Source organism: Typopeltis vanoorti, chromosome 2 (genome assembly GCF_054136105.1).
Source record: "Typopeltis vanoorti isolate ZY-2024b chromosome 2, IOZ_Tvanoo_1.0, whole genome shotgun sequence".
NCBI classification, from domain to species: domain Eukaryota; kingdom Metazoa; phylum Arthropoda; class Arachnida; order Uropygi; family Thelyphonidae; genus Typopeltis; species Typopeltis vanoorti.
Window position 1 is genome coordinate 112,900,636 of NC_143550.1, and position 15,947 is coordinate 112,916,582.

The 15,947-nt window shown below is 37.4% G+C and overlaps 1 protein-coding gene across 2 annotated transcripts in view; it reads right to left on the reverse strand.

Annotated features, from left to right (window-relative positions):
- The window catches only part of LOC150109345 (transmembrane protein 47), a 249,502-nt gene that overhangs the window by 202,411 nt on the left and 31,144 nt on the right, over positions 1–15,947 (reverse strand). The window lies entirely within an intron of this gene.

Here is a 15,947-nt window from a genome sequence, read left to right on the forward strand (position 1 = left end):
GAAGGCTGTTCCTGACCCATATCACCGAACTACGCAGAAGGAATTGAAGGGGACTCGTGATGGTAGTTGCATGCCTATACAGAAACTGCCGATTTCTGCAAACAACTTGAAAGTTGGTCTACAATGATGTCAGGAACACCGTGACTGGAAAAAAAGTCATGTGGTCTGACAAGTGACAGTACACCTTATTCTGTACTGATGGTAGACAGAAAGTTTGGTGGGAGCCCCATGAAATAATGAACCCAGCTAGCCTTGTAAACACAAGGTTCTGGAGGTGGCGTCAGGGTGTGTGGCATATTCTGCTGGTATGGAATGGGTCCCCTGATATTATTATTATTCAGGCCTCCAAGGAGTCAAAAGACTCATCGTGTGAGATCCCTCCTAGGAATCACAAAGTCTATCATACCACTCCTTTAACTCATTGACCGTTCTCGCTCTCACCACTCTATCAGGCAATGCATTCCATGGTTCAACCACCCTCCATGCAAAGAAACCACTCCTCGCCCTATTGTTCACAATTTCCTTTCGTAACTTATTGTTTGAAGGTCATGTGTTCTCCAAGGAATATCTAAACGTTATTGCTGATCAAGTCCATCCTGCAATACTAACTTTTTTTTTTTTTTTTTTTTTTTTTATCTAGTAAGTGACAGTTGTTTCATGGATGGCAATGCTACTGTCCATCATACAAGAATCTTTCAGCAGTGGTTTAGCAAGCATGACAGCAATTTCCACCATCCTCCCAGGCCACCACAAAGAGCAGATTTGAACCCCATTCAGAATGTATGGTACATTTTAGAATAACAGATCTGGGAGCAAAGTCCTGTTCCATCAAATCTGAGCCAGTTAAGAGACTGTCTGGTGAACACATGGTTGTTGTAGATGTAATCCAACACCTTGTGGAATCTATGCCAAACTACATGTGTGCTGTAATTCAGGTTAAAAAGGGATCCAACATGGTTGTTAAATAAAAGTTTCTAATTCAGTGGCTGGTATGTATATTTAGTAAAGCTCTTTCTAATGCTGCTGACTAGGAATTGTCTACCATTTATATTAGCAGACAATTCCCATAATATTTTGTGTTCCTTCTTTAACAAAAAAATTGATATTATTTAAATTAAGGGGATATTAAATCCCACATTGTTTTAAAACCGAATAAGAAACTCAAAGATTGGAATCTGAGAGTTTCATGCCGAATATAGTAAACTATAAAAGTATCGGCGATTACTAGCATGAGCTAATGCAAATAGTCCTAGTACGTAGTACAATCGCGGGCAACTCGCAGCAAAGGTGGTAAAGTTCCGATCGCTATTCTTGGTATTTTCCATAAGGTAAAAAAACATTTCCTAGGAAATGTATGCTGTTATTACAATATGGTGGGAGGTCACTACCCAGACCGGTTTCAGCCTTATGAATAAGTAAAGCCGTCTCTACAAAATTCGAACGATCCCTAGGCCACTCAGTTGTGGGCGAAAGACCGTCCATCTCAGCGTTGGCTCCACTTAGTGATGGCCTTCCACCCACCACCACCGAGCAGAACCGCTCATATTCCGAAGAAAAGCATTCACCGACAAAGCCCCCTCACTGGGCTGTGCCGGAAAACACTTCATTCGGAGACTCAAATTGCTACCTTAAGGCAAAAACCTTAAGAGAGCGAACTCATATTAGCAATTTCACCGGTTTCAGCCTTTATTAAGGCTTCATCAGTGAGTAGCTAGACCAAATAAATACCAAAGGGTATAGCGAAAAGAACTTATATACTCTGCTATGCAAGTTGTCAAAAGGTGCAACCATTAAGTTACTTACATATAAAGAGCCAATAGGCTTCATTTCGGCAATATAAACATTATTTAAATTAAGGGGATATTAAATCCCACATTGTTTTAAAACATGTGGGATTTAAAACATACATTTCCTAGGAAATGTGTTATTACATTATGGAAAATACCAAGAATAGCGATCAGAACTTTACCACCTTTGCTGCGAGTTGCCCGAGATTGTACTACGACTACTTGCATTAGCTCACGGTAGTAATCGCCGATACTTTTATAATTTACTATATTCGACATGAAACTCTCCGATTCCAATCTTTGAGTTTCTTATTCGGTTTTAAAACAATGAGATTTAATATCCCCTTAATTTAAATAATGTTTATATTACTGAAATGAAGCCTATTGGCTCTTTATATTTAAGTAAAAAACTGATGCTTTCTTGATTGATTTGCATCAGTACTGCTTAGTTTCCTGCTTCATGTGTCATCAACACATGAACTTTCCCCCACCTTTTAAATTTCTGCTACTAGAATATTGTTGTAGTAGCAGAAAAACTTCTGCTACTTTTTCCAATCGAAAATTTCTTGACCACTTTTTCCTCCCTAGTATTCACACAATTCCACACCACTGAACTGACATGATCAAGATACTGCTCTCAAACACTACTGAATATCAACTTTCATAAAACATCAGACAGGAAAAAATGTGGACATCCGCCTCAGTGAACACAAAAAATATATCCGACACTTTTGCTATGGTAAGTCGGGTCTGCAGACCATGCTTTGGATACCCCTGCACACAGGATCAATTGGAAAGAAACAAAAAGTAATGCACAGAAGCTTCTACAAGTCAGAGAGGTTGTTCCTGGAATCAACAGAAGCCTTGAAACATACTCCAAACCTTAACAAGTATGGCTGTATAAATCTACCAAAGATTTGGGAGACAGTCATCCTAAGACCAAATTAGTATTTATTATTTTTATCATTTGGACTACTATTTCAAAACTTTGAATTTTTTTATTTTTATTTTTTTTTTAACCTAGATGGTGCCATATTAGGACTTTAGTCTTGTGTTGCACACTGCAATCACTTATACTGTCCCCACTGTTACACCGGATTGTGGTTGTCTTGCCCTTGTAACTTTGTGTTGTGTGCTCTGAAGATGCTGGATATAATACCAGCGAAATATTAGCTTTTAAGTTAATAAATAGTTATTTTCTTAACCATCTGTGTTCTTTTTATACCGTGAAACCTATTACAACATGTCTGACGAACACATAAGCCTATCCAAGCTGTCAGATAGGCATCAGCAGGTTGTGTATGGAGGAGTGCTATCCCAAAAGAGGAAGGTCACTAGTGGAGTAACACAGGGACCTGTTTTGGGACCATTGTTTAACTTATATGTTAATGAAATTGGGACTGGCTTAACTGGATGAGATGTGCAGCTGCAGATGTTTGCCAATGATGCAAAGCTGGTAAGAACTATGAGAAGTAGAGCAACAGCCTCTATATACAAGTAGCCTAGTCATGATGATACTTAATGTGCAAACTTTGTTTACACTTGGATAAAGAATTAAACAAGAATATATTTCTTGTCATATATAATTTACTTCGATATCCTCCAAAGGTGGAAAGCAGAATGCTGAAGAGGATGGCAAATCAATTTAGAGAAAACAGAACATCCATCATAATCATTATGATAATACTTAGAAATTAATTTTTACTCAGTATAATCTTTAGAATAGAAATTATATCCTTATGCATGTCTGGACCAAATATCATGGTAGTCATTCCACACTAAGACGAATGATTCTGCCATGCACTGCTCTAAGCACCTATTGTAACTATTATAGAAGTGTACACTGCATTTCATTGTCGTGATATTAAGAGCCTTTCAAGGACTAAATTATGATAATTTAGAAACTGAAATATTCAGATGAGAAGAAACGTTCAGATGTAATGAAAGTTAACTCTAAGTCAGTGTTTCTCAACGTTTTTGGATTATGCCCCACATCAATGTCTCAAAGATTTTGATGCCCCACCCCAGCATAATAGTCAGCCAAGTTCTGAAAAAGTATAATATAAATATGTGCATGTACAATTTTCTAATCGCCCCTCAAAATATTGAAATCTCCCCCCCTGTGGGGCATATGCCCCACATTGAGAAACACTGCTCTAAGCTAAAGCTATCATTTAAGTATGCACAAAGCAAAAGGGTAATTCTGATAAGTTCCACTCACTAGATGGACACAATTCATTGCTACAAAAAAATATAAAATACAGCTGATAAGCCACAAAATGTGTTAATAAAATGTTTACCTAATTTTTTTTTTAATGAACTTTGGTAGCATCTCAAACTCTTTCTGTAGAATGTCTCAAATTTAGACTTTCTATATTAGTGATGCAGAAAGTAAGTTTTACTTAAAAATGTAAAAACACCCATTTTTTTATTCTATCATAATCCCCTTATGACAATACAACATTCCTCTACAGTAATGAAAATTGATATACAGTATGAAATTGTAAACATATATTAGCTGTTAAGAAAAGTTATAATATATCCCCTTTTCAGAAGTATAAATGCTATAAGAAAGAATAAGAAAAGACAGTCTTCTTTATCATTTGGAAAATAGCCAAATTCTTTTTTAATCAGACACTGCCCTAAGCTTGTGCCTCTGCTATTATTATCAGGCAGGATAACTTGTCTCACATTTAGTTACCCAGGTTTCAAAGTAAATGTAAATCTGAGAACAGTCTATAAAACAAACTACAACTTAATCAAGATGTTCTTGAAAATCTTGCATCCAGTATAATGGTATGCACAAAGCTATTTAAAGCAAGAATAACTTTTCTAAATAAAATAAAGAATAACTTGTTTTAAAATTTGAATTCAAATTAAAAAAAAAAAAAATTGGAAGGAAAATTACAAAAACTAGATGATTTGACTGCTAAATAAATTAAAATTGTATAAAATATTTTTTTATACAAATGAAAGAAATTTATCATCATCATAGATTTATACTTCAGATTGGTTGCCACCGTCCCGTTATAAAACTAGATTTATAATTGGACAGTGGGAATATGTGAAACGAACCACTAGTTTAATGAATAAACTATCAGTATTTATTATCAACATTTTACTTCAACAGTGAATCAGACTGAGAAAAAAAGAACACAATAAAAATGACTGTCTTCATATAAAGATGTGTATTATATAACTGTTTCAATTTAGTGGAGATACTCTGTAATTGAGTTAATTACTTTATCATTATCATGAAGCTACTATCCCATCATCACAGGAATTATCAACCAGAGAGAGAGAGAGAGACTGTTTATCACATTCAATTTTAGATGTCTCACTCTCCATGCAAAACTCTTTCCCTTGCTTACAACATCCCTATACACTTTTCTGATATGGGCATTTGTTTCTCCACTCTTCTTTCTCCTTTTACTCCATGAATAATCCTCATTTTTACTAATCTAAAAATCTCCTTACCAATTAATTCTCTTTCATCTGTCTTTAAAATCAATATGTTGTCCTGATATTATCTTAGCTCTCATCTCTGTAATAGGTTTTTCAGGATGACTAAGTGACTCTGAACTCTTTCTATTGTCACCTACGAGTAATCATCCTAAAAAAAAAAACAGCAACCAATATTGTCTATGATAGTAAAGACATCACCCTCCTCAGTGTGGAAATCTGTTGTGCTGTCCTCATTAGTCTTGCAATGCTTCCTAAATCATCACTATTTACTATCACCTAGATTATCTTAGGTAATGGTAGATAAGGACAACCTTCCTTCAATATATTTCCACCAACAAAATACAAAATATTCCATCCCCTACTCACAACATTACATAAATTATCTGCACAGCAAGGCTTCTTGCATTTTTTGGAGCCCATCCAGTGATAGTTATTTAGCATCCACATGATCATGAAGAATAGACTAAAAGATAAACAACTTAAAACAATGATATTCCATTGCTTTAATTTTTAATAAAATAAAACCAACACCAAAATATATTATTATTATTTGAGACCTCCAGGAAGGTTATGCATCACTCAAACCAGCTGTCATACCTTTCCTGAAACTCATTCACATTAGATGGGTTCACTACTTCAACAGGTACAATATTCCCCTCACTACTCTATAAGAGAAAATTCTAGCTCTTACTCCTTTCTTAACTGTGAACAAACTTAACCATGAATGTTCCAGTGTTCTCTCCCCACCGTTTACATAACGAAAAATTTCAGATATCCTATAACACCCATTCAGAAGTTTGTAGATTTCTGTCATATCACCACTCTTTCTCCTGTTAAGAAGTCTGAAGTCCACACTCACAATCTGTCTTCATAATCTAAATTCCATAATCCCTATATAATCTTTGTAACCTTTCCATAGTTTCTTTATCCCCTTGGAATGAAGAGACAAAATCTATATATAATGCAGGTGCAGTCTTATCAAGGCCATGTAAAGAGGTAAAAGGATTTCCTTACCTTATATGTCAAGGTTTGCTTCAACATCGCAATTATCCTCCGAGTTGTATTTGCTAATTTTTGCTATGTGACCTTGGAACTTCAAATTCCTATCTACCATTACACCAAGATCCCTAGTCTCATCAGTTCCTTGTAACATAACCGACTAATACGCAGTTGGAAATCTCATCACATCAAAGTGCATAACTTTACCCTTGCTAACTAAGTGCTGGATATCAGTAACATCTCTGATTACCCTGCCTATCTTTGCATTATCAGCAAACAATTGAACATGCCTGTTAGATCCTTCCTAATTGCATTAATGTATAGAGTGAACAACAATGGTCTAAGGACTGAACCTTGGGATATATCATTAGTCACCTTAAATCTAGCAGATTCAGACTGTCACATATCACTTTTTGATACCTGTCTGTATCTACTTATCCAAGTCAAGAGTTTATATTCAAAATCTATATTCTTCAGTTTATGCAAAATGTGATCTTATCAAAATCCAATAGTATTATCGTAGTGTATCCACTGTCCCTTTACCAAACTCAGCATTATCTTTGTTATAAAATATGAGCAAATTGCTAAAACATGACCTTCTTTTAATAAAATTTAGTTTAATCCTTTATCCAAGTGTAAGCAAACAAAGTTTGCACCTGAAGCATCTTCAGGGTTGAGGCAACTCGTGGAAAAGGTGGACCAAGCTCTCATCACTCCCATAATGCAAAGCACATCTCTTTGCAGAGATGTATAATGCTATGCATTAAGGGAAGGGCCACTACCCAGACCGGTTTCAACCTTTATTGAGATCTTGTCAGTGGGAGCCAGACCCAGAGGTGGTGATACCAATAGAGAAGTCATATTTACCTATACGAGTTGCCAAAAGTTGTGTCACCTTATTATTAAATTACTCTGGATTTAGAGAAAGATGTTGGAAGTTTTTTTTATTAAATTTATTATAGTCTAACCAAGTGGGAAAAAACTTCCAACATCTTTCTCTAAATTCAGAGAAATTTAATAATAAGGTGACACACCTTTTGACAACTCGTATAGGTAAATATGACTTCTCCATTGCTTCCACCTTAGTACCACCACCTCTGGGTCTGGCTCCCACTGACGAGACCTTAACAAAGGTTGAAACCAGTTGGAAGCTTGGGTGATGAATGGTAATGCTGTAGCCCATGAAGTTTTAACTGAGGCTCAGCTGTTGCTCTCACCCAGTCCTGGGTGTGTGTGTGGGGGGGGGGGTAATGAATGGCAATGCTGTAGCCCACAAAGTTAACTGAGGCACGGCTGTTGCTGTTACCCCTTGGATGAGATATGAACAAATGAGCGGCTCTGCTCGGTTGGAGGTGAGTCTGCCACGGTGTGGAGCCAACCGGTTCTGAGAGTTCTTCTCAGTGGCAGGGTGAGCCTGTTAAGGGGAACAACAGTGAGTTTTTGGAGTTTGACCTGTACTTGAACATTCGAACATTCAATAAAGGTCGAAACCAGTCTGAGTAGTGGCCCTTTCATAGCATTATACATGTCCACAAAGAGACGTGCATTGCATTATGGGAGATACTGAGACAAGGAATGATGAGAGCTTGGTCCACCTTTACCATGAGTTGCCTCAAGTCCTGAAGATACTTCAGGCGCAAACTTTGTTTGTTTACACTTGGATAAAGGATTAACTTAAATTTATTATAGTCTAACCAAGCGGGGGAAAACTTCCAACATGACCTTCCTTTAGAAAACTCATGCTGTTCCTTGCAAAGTATAACTTGTCTGTATCCATTTCTGTATGCAAGCTCTTACTAACTTTACTTGCAGCATAATGATAAAATTCTTTTGAACTGCCTTTGACCTGCATAGCAAATTTCTTTTCATACTCTGATTTAGCTTTTTTTTTTTTTTTCATACAGTACCCATTACTCTTCTGGCCTAAACTTCATATGCTTCATACCTCCTCTCACTCTTATTCTCATTATATTCCCTTCCACATAATTTTCTTATGGATGTCTTGCTCAATAAGGTTGCATATCCATTTCACTCACATCCCATTTCTTTGAACTCTAGGAATACGCTCAGATACCATCTCATTTAAGCACTTTTTCAAAAGATTCCTGTTCACTGCTGATATCTTTCCCGTTCAGTAACTGATACCATGGAATCAAATATAGCATTCTCCTAAGTTGGTCACTATTTCCAGCTTTGTAGTTCAGCATATAACTTGTTCCTAATTGGAACATCAATATAATTAGCAACTTCCCAGCAAAGTACTGCTGGATCATTGTCATAAACTGATGGTACAAGAAGTAATATTTTGATATAAGAAGAAATAAAATATTTGTCACCTAGCTTTAATTTTATTTCTCTCATGATTTATTCTCCAACACATGCTTATGTATACACAAGCAAGACTTAACTAGGTGTGATTTGAAAATAAATTCTCTTTATTCAATACAATAAATGCACTTGAAGTACTAATACATATCCATTATTAATTTATAGCCAAGGAAACAAACAGTATTTGCCTTTTGAAATCCAGTATATTTGCTTTTTTGATTATGTTTTCATTCACTATCTTGTTTCAAATAGTTGGTTCTGGTCAGAGAACAGGCAGAAGCCCAGATAGGCGACTGATCAAAAACTGGTCAAATACTTGGGTGTAAAATAATAATGGATATTATTATCTTTTTTTTTTTTTTTTTAATTTATGACCAAAGTGAAGTTTTTGGCTATTTTCTTCAATGTTTATTATTTATACACTAATTGAGATTTCAGTTATGAAAAATATCTTTCACACTTGACCTAGCATTATATTTAAATGCTGCAGTTTTCTGCACTCAGAGGTTTATGTTTATCTGTTTGGTCATTAATGAGAACTAACAAATCTGAAATTGATGGAAAATCTGCTGGAAAGTTCATGCTATTTAGATAGTGCAATACAAACAACTCACACTAAAGGACATGTTCACTTAAAATCTTAATGATTCTCAGAACTTTGAATATTTCATAAAACAAGTTTGCCTACTTGCCTATAAAATAAGGATATTCATTACTGTTGAAAGTTTTTTCACTTGGTTATACAATAAATTAAAGATGCAAGAAATTATATTCTTGGTTTCAACCTTTATCCAAATGTAAGCAAACAAAGTTTGAGCATGAAGTCACTTCATGACTGGGCTACTTGTATATATAGGCTAATGACTTCACATCAATTGCCTTTAATATCCCATAATGCAATGCACACATTATTACTATGCAACACCTCCAGGGAGTCCAAGGATCCATTGCAGGAGGGCTACTACTGCACAGCTCAATCCAACTCCAACACCATCTTCCGCCCACCGCCACCACCACTAGTTTTCTACAGACAATCACAAACATCCATGCCCACAGCAGGATTCGAACCTGCAGCCTTTTGGCTGAAGAGTGGATGCGCTGACCACTTGGCCAACTAGGCCGGCAATATCCTTACTTGACATGTATAATGTTATGCATTATGGAAAGGGCCACTATCCAGACCGGCTTCAACCTTTAGGTCTCATCAGTGGAAGCCAGACTTAGCATCTTTAATTTATAGTATAACCAAGTGAAAAAAAATTTCAACATCCATCTCTAATCCAGAGTATTTTAGTAATAAGGTCTGGTTTCATTATTCCACTTTTAGCTACTTCTATTTGGAAATATGACTTCTGCATTACTTAAACCTTAGTATCACTTCTTAGTCTAGCTCCATGATGAGACCTCATTAAAAAGGTCAAAAAGGTCTGGGTCTGTGCATTATAGCCCTTCCTATAATGCACAGCATTATACATGTCCATTGCATTATGGGATACTTTAAAAGCAGATTATGAAAGGAAATTAGCAACGCAAGCTAAAGAGAATCCCAAACAATTTTTTCGATATGCTGCAAGTAAAAGAAAAAAATGTATATGGCAGAATGATTTTAAGGAATGCCGATGGTAGGGAGGTAACTGAATCAGTTGAAATAGTGGAATTACTGAACGAGCACTTTGCAAGAGTATATCATCCAGGTGGTGATATTGCAGGAATGAAGGAATCAATAGCTTATACAGGAATTGAGGTGAACAAAATGGACTGAACAGTATATTACAAAACCTTAATGTGAATACATCTGTGAGATTGGATGGTATACCAGCTTGGGTCTTACATGAAGTGGCAAAAGAATTGTCAGTGCCCTTGATCATTTTGTTCGAGTCTCAAATCTGGGTTAGTCCTGAGGAGGTGGAAGGAGGGGAAAATAGTTCCACTGCATAAAGGAGGCTCCAAGACTGCTTACCGACTGATCAGCATATCAGGAGTCGTTGTCAAGGTTTTGGAGAAAGTAGTCAAGAGAAAAATACAAGAACGGATAGACGATAATGGGATACTATATGGGGACAGCATGGTTTTGTGAAGGGTAGATCATGCCTCAGTAACTTGCTCACGTTTTAACACAGTGACAGCTGAAATGGATAAGGGTAATGGGTTTACAGTGATAATTGCTGGACCTTGCTAAGGCCTTTGACAGGATACCACATAGAATTCTAATCAGTAAACTGCGGCATATGGGGATAGATATAGGGTTGGTGTGATGGATAGGAGGGTGGTTGATGGAGAGATATCAGAGAGTAGTTTATTCAGGAGTAGAGTCCAAAAGAAGGCCTGTGACTAGTGGTGTGCTGCAGGGTTCTGTTCTTGGTCCACTGCTGTTTAATTTGTTCATTAACGATATAGGAAAGGATCTGAGACGAACTGTTCATTTGTTTGCTGATGATGCAAAGTTGGGTAGAGCAGTAGTGAATTCACATGATGTCAAAATTTTACAGAATGATTTGGATAGATTGGAAGACTGGGCTAAGGAGAATGGACGTCAGTTTAATGTGGGAAAGTGTAAGGTTATGCATTCTGGGGTGAAAAGAATAGCAGCAGTATACCACATTGGTGGAACTGTACTCCATGAGATTGACGAGGCCTGGGATTTGGGAGTGTTGGTGGACAGGGAGTTGAAGTTTAGGGGGGGGGGGGGGCACACAGCAAAAGTGGCTAAATCAGCTCATCAGATCACTTGGTTACTGAAGAATACTTTGACGAGCAGAGACAAGCAAGTTATTGTTCCTCTTTATCGACCTTGATAAGACCCCCCATCTTGACTACTGTGTCCAGATCTGGGCACCAATGTTTCTTCTTGATGGGGAGGAGGTAGAGAGGATCCAGAGGCGAGTGACCAAGATGATAGCTGGTCTATAGAATGAACCTTATGAGAACAGGTTGAAGATCTGTGGGTTGTAGGAATTGGTTGACAGGTGGAAGAGGGGTGATATGATTGAGATATTCAAATTACTGAAGGGATTTTACAGGATTAATTCAGAGGAAATTTTTCAGAACAGGTCTGGTGGTGAGAGAACTAAGGGCTATCCATGGAAACTGGGAAAGAGTGTGGTTAGCAAGGGTGTTAGAACTAGGTTTTTTGCTTGGAGAGTGGTGAATGAATGGAATAAGCTGCCAGTGTCTGTTGTGGGTGCCATGACTGTGAGCGAGTTCAAAGCAAAGTATGATAGATACTGTGTGGATGCTGAATAGTTGTTCTGGAGATGATGTTTAGGGCCTCGATGAGTCTAAGGACTCCTTGGAGTTGCCCATAATAATACTAAGGCAACTGATGTGAAGCCATTGGCCTCTATATACAAGTAGCCCAGTCATGAAGTGACTTCATACACAAATTTCGCTTACACTTGGATAGAGGTTGAAACCACAAATATAATTTCTTGGCATCTTTAATTAATGATATTCATTACTCATTCTTTAATTTTAAATTAAAAAAAGTTGCAGGAGTTTTTAATATATGACATGATTTCTTAAATTTTTTTAAGAAATAAGTCATTTCAATGTCATAATACGATCCAATACAGTAGCCCTACATGGCAAAATCACTTTGCAATGTATGGCACAGTGATTTTCTTATAAACAATCTCTAAGCACAACAAAAACCATGTTGATGTCATGTTATACTAAAATGTAACAATGCCAAAGTATGCTCCTAAACCTGCTTACCATTCTAACCTACTAATTTACAAATTAAATTATTACAGTAAACTCTTACACAGTATAAACACAAATGAGAATTACAGCTTGTAGCATGTGCCAAGTGTGGGAGAGCATCTTCAGTGAAAGTTTTGAACAAAAAGATATAAATAGGCATGTGTAATGTGGACGAGATATCATTAAAAAACTTACTTTTAGACATCATAATAATACAACAGACTTCTGTAGACTAGAAAAAGTAGTGCAGATCAAGGTTTGAAACTTTACTTTTCTAGAGACTGCTCACCACAAATAAACAATCAGGCTTCATAGATGCTCACACCCTGAAAAATTCTATTTTTTTTTTTACAATATCAATCAGCTTCAAAATCTTTAAGCTATGATTCAAACAAGCTTTGTGTAGTTGTAGGATTAAGCAGGAAAGACAGCGAGTTGTATTTAATGGAGTATGGTGTCCTCCCATAATGCATCCTTAGACTCCTGGAGGTGTCACATATATTGTGGAATTACTGAGCGAGCACTTTGCAAGAGTATATCACCCAGGTGGTGACTTTGCAGGAATGGAAGAACCAACAGCTTATACTGGAATTGTGATGAATGAAGTAGAGGTAACTAGTCTATTACAGAACCTCAATGTCAATACATCTGTGGGATTGGATGGTATATCAGCTCGTGTCGTACGTGAAGCGGCCAAAGAATTGTCAGTGCCCTTGACCATTTTGTTTAATTTGAGCCTGAGGACTGGGGTCAGTCCCAAGGGGGTGGAAAGAGGGGAAAATAGTTCCACTGCACAAAGGTGGTTCCAAGACTGCTGTTGAAAATTACCGGCCAATCAGCATAACAGGAATCATTATCAAGGTCTTAGAGAAAATAGTCAAGACGAAAATACAAGATTGGATAGAAGAAAATGGGATACTGTATCGGGGACAGCATGGTTTTGTGAAGGGTAGGTCATGCCTCAGTAACTTGCTCACGTATTATAACACAGTGACGGCTGAACTAGATAAGGGTAATGGGTTTACGGTGATTCTACTGGACCTTGCCAAGGCCTCTGACAGGATACCACATGGAATTCTAATCAGTAAATTGGGGCATATGGGGATGGACATAGGGTTGGTGAGATGGATAGGAGGGTGGTTGACGGAGAGATATCAGAGAGTGGTTTACTCTCAGGAGTAGAGTCCACAAGACGGCCTGTGACTAGTGGTGTGCCACAAGGATCTGTTCTTGGACCACTGCTGTTTAATTTGTTCATAAATGATATAGGAAAGGATCTGAGAGGAACAGTTCACTTGTTTGCGGATGATGCGAAGTTGGGTAGGGCAATAGTGAATGCAGATGACGTCAAATTTTTGCAGGATGATTTGGATAGATTGGAGGTCTGGGCTAAGGAGAATGGATGTCAGTTTAATGTGGCAAAATGTAAGGTTATGCATTTTGGGGTGAAAAGATTGGAGGCAGTTTACTGCATTGGTGGAACCGTGCTCCAGGAAATTGATGAGGCACGAGATTTAGGAGTGTTGTAGATAAGGAATTGAAATTTAGGGGACACATTGCAAAAGTGGCCAAATCAGCTCATCAAATCACTTGGTTGCTGAAGAATACGTTGACAAGCAGAGACAAGCAGGTTATTGTTCCTCTCTATCGAGCTTGATAAGACCCCATCTAGACTACTGTGCTCAGATTTGGTCACCTAGGTTTCTTCTTGATGGGAGGAGGTGGAGAGGATCCAGAGGCGAGTGACCAAGATGATAACAGGTCTGTGGAATGAACCGTATGAGAACAGGTTGAGGATTTGTGGGTTGCAAAAATTGGTTGATAGGCGGAGGAGGGGAGATATGATTGAGACATTCAAATTACTGAAGGGTTTCTATAAAATTAATTCAGAAGATATTTTTGAGAACAGGGCTGGTTGTGGGAGGACTAGGGGACATCCATGGAAACTGGGCAAAAGTGTGGTTAGTAAAGGTGTTAGAGCTGGGTTCTTTACTTTTAGAGTAATGAATGAGTGGAATGCGCTCCCTGAGTCTGTGGTGGATGCTGTGACAGTGAATGAGTTTAAGGCGAGGTATGATAGGTACTGTATGAATGTCAAATAGTTGTGATGAATATGATTTGGGGCCTCCCTCGATGAGTCTAATGACTCCCTGGAGTTGCCCGTAATAATAGTAATAGTAATAATAAGTGGAAAAGGATGAACCATTGGGTAGTCATGTCACTAGTGCATCTAGAATGGATGGAGGACAATTAGTACTTCTTTTCCTATTGTGAAGTGTATATTTGGATGTAAGCTATTTAGATGCACTAAAAATGTAGTTACTATTTGGCCATATGGCCTACACCCATTAAACATATCTACATAGTATAAGCCGAACTACTGATTTATGTGTAGCTGTATTGAGTGGCTTAGTTTTCAAAATGTTCCTTAGAGAAATTGTCTAGTAGGAGGGGATCAGGTGAAGGAGAGTACCCACTGTCTACATTTTTTTCTTTCATGAAAAATAACCAGTGAATCTGAATAAGTCAAATATGTTGGAAAGGAAATGTGGCTTAAGATCAAGGGTCTCTATCAAAAGGCACACTAGTAAACAATAAAGCAAGGTCAAAACTTACAATGTCAGAATCTGTCAATTATTATTTTTTGACTGCATTTTGAATAAATGAGGGATAGCTGCCTCTGAGGTGGGCAGATAGGCATTTGACCAGTTTGTAGGTAGGACTGCATTCTTCTTCTTATGGTGCTATCTTTTATTGAAGGTCAGCGACCATCTTGGCGAACAAGCTGTGTTCTTGCATTAATCTAAGCAGTTGTACGCTGCTCATTCCTGTCCACATCTTGATGTTGTCAAACCAAGATATTCTTTTTCTTCCTCTAACTCCTTTGCCATCAAATTCTTCCTACCAACTGCATTAAGATTTATGAATTCTAGTAATATCATATATTCAGGTAGCCACTATGGGTGATAATATGGGAAGTGATGCCTATTTCCAAAACTTTTTTTTTTTTTTTTTATTAATTATATGAAGAGCCAAAGGCTTCAATTCGGCGACATAACTTATTTAAGTTAAGGGATATTACATCCCATATTGTTTCATAGCCGAATGAGAACTCAAAGAGTTTCATGCCGATTATAGTAAATATATAAAGTTCAGCGAGTCCAAGCATAAGCAAATACCTAGATAGTGTTACAACTGACCCTTTAGGGAGTGCAACACTGAGGCAACTCATGGGAAGGTGGAGCAAGCTCTGATCACTATTCTTGATATTTCTCCATAATGTGAAACCCAGCTCCTGAGAGCTGTATTACTGTTCTACATTATGAGTGAGAGAAGGTCACTACCCAGACTGGTTTCAATCTTTATTGAGGTCTCATCAGTGAGTAGGTAGACCTAGAAATACCAAGTTTGTAGCAAACAGAACTTACATATACCCTACTATGAGAATCGCCAAGAAGGTGTCCTAATAAATTATTTATTATATGAAGAGCCAAAGACTTCAATTATTATGACCAGGTATTTGCTTACGCTTGGACTCACCGAACTTTATATATTTACTACATTCGGCTATGAAACAATATGGGATGTAATATCCCTTAACTTAAAAAACTTTTTTTTTTTTTTTTTTTTTTTTTTTTAGGGGAGCTGGCAAAATTATGACCTCGA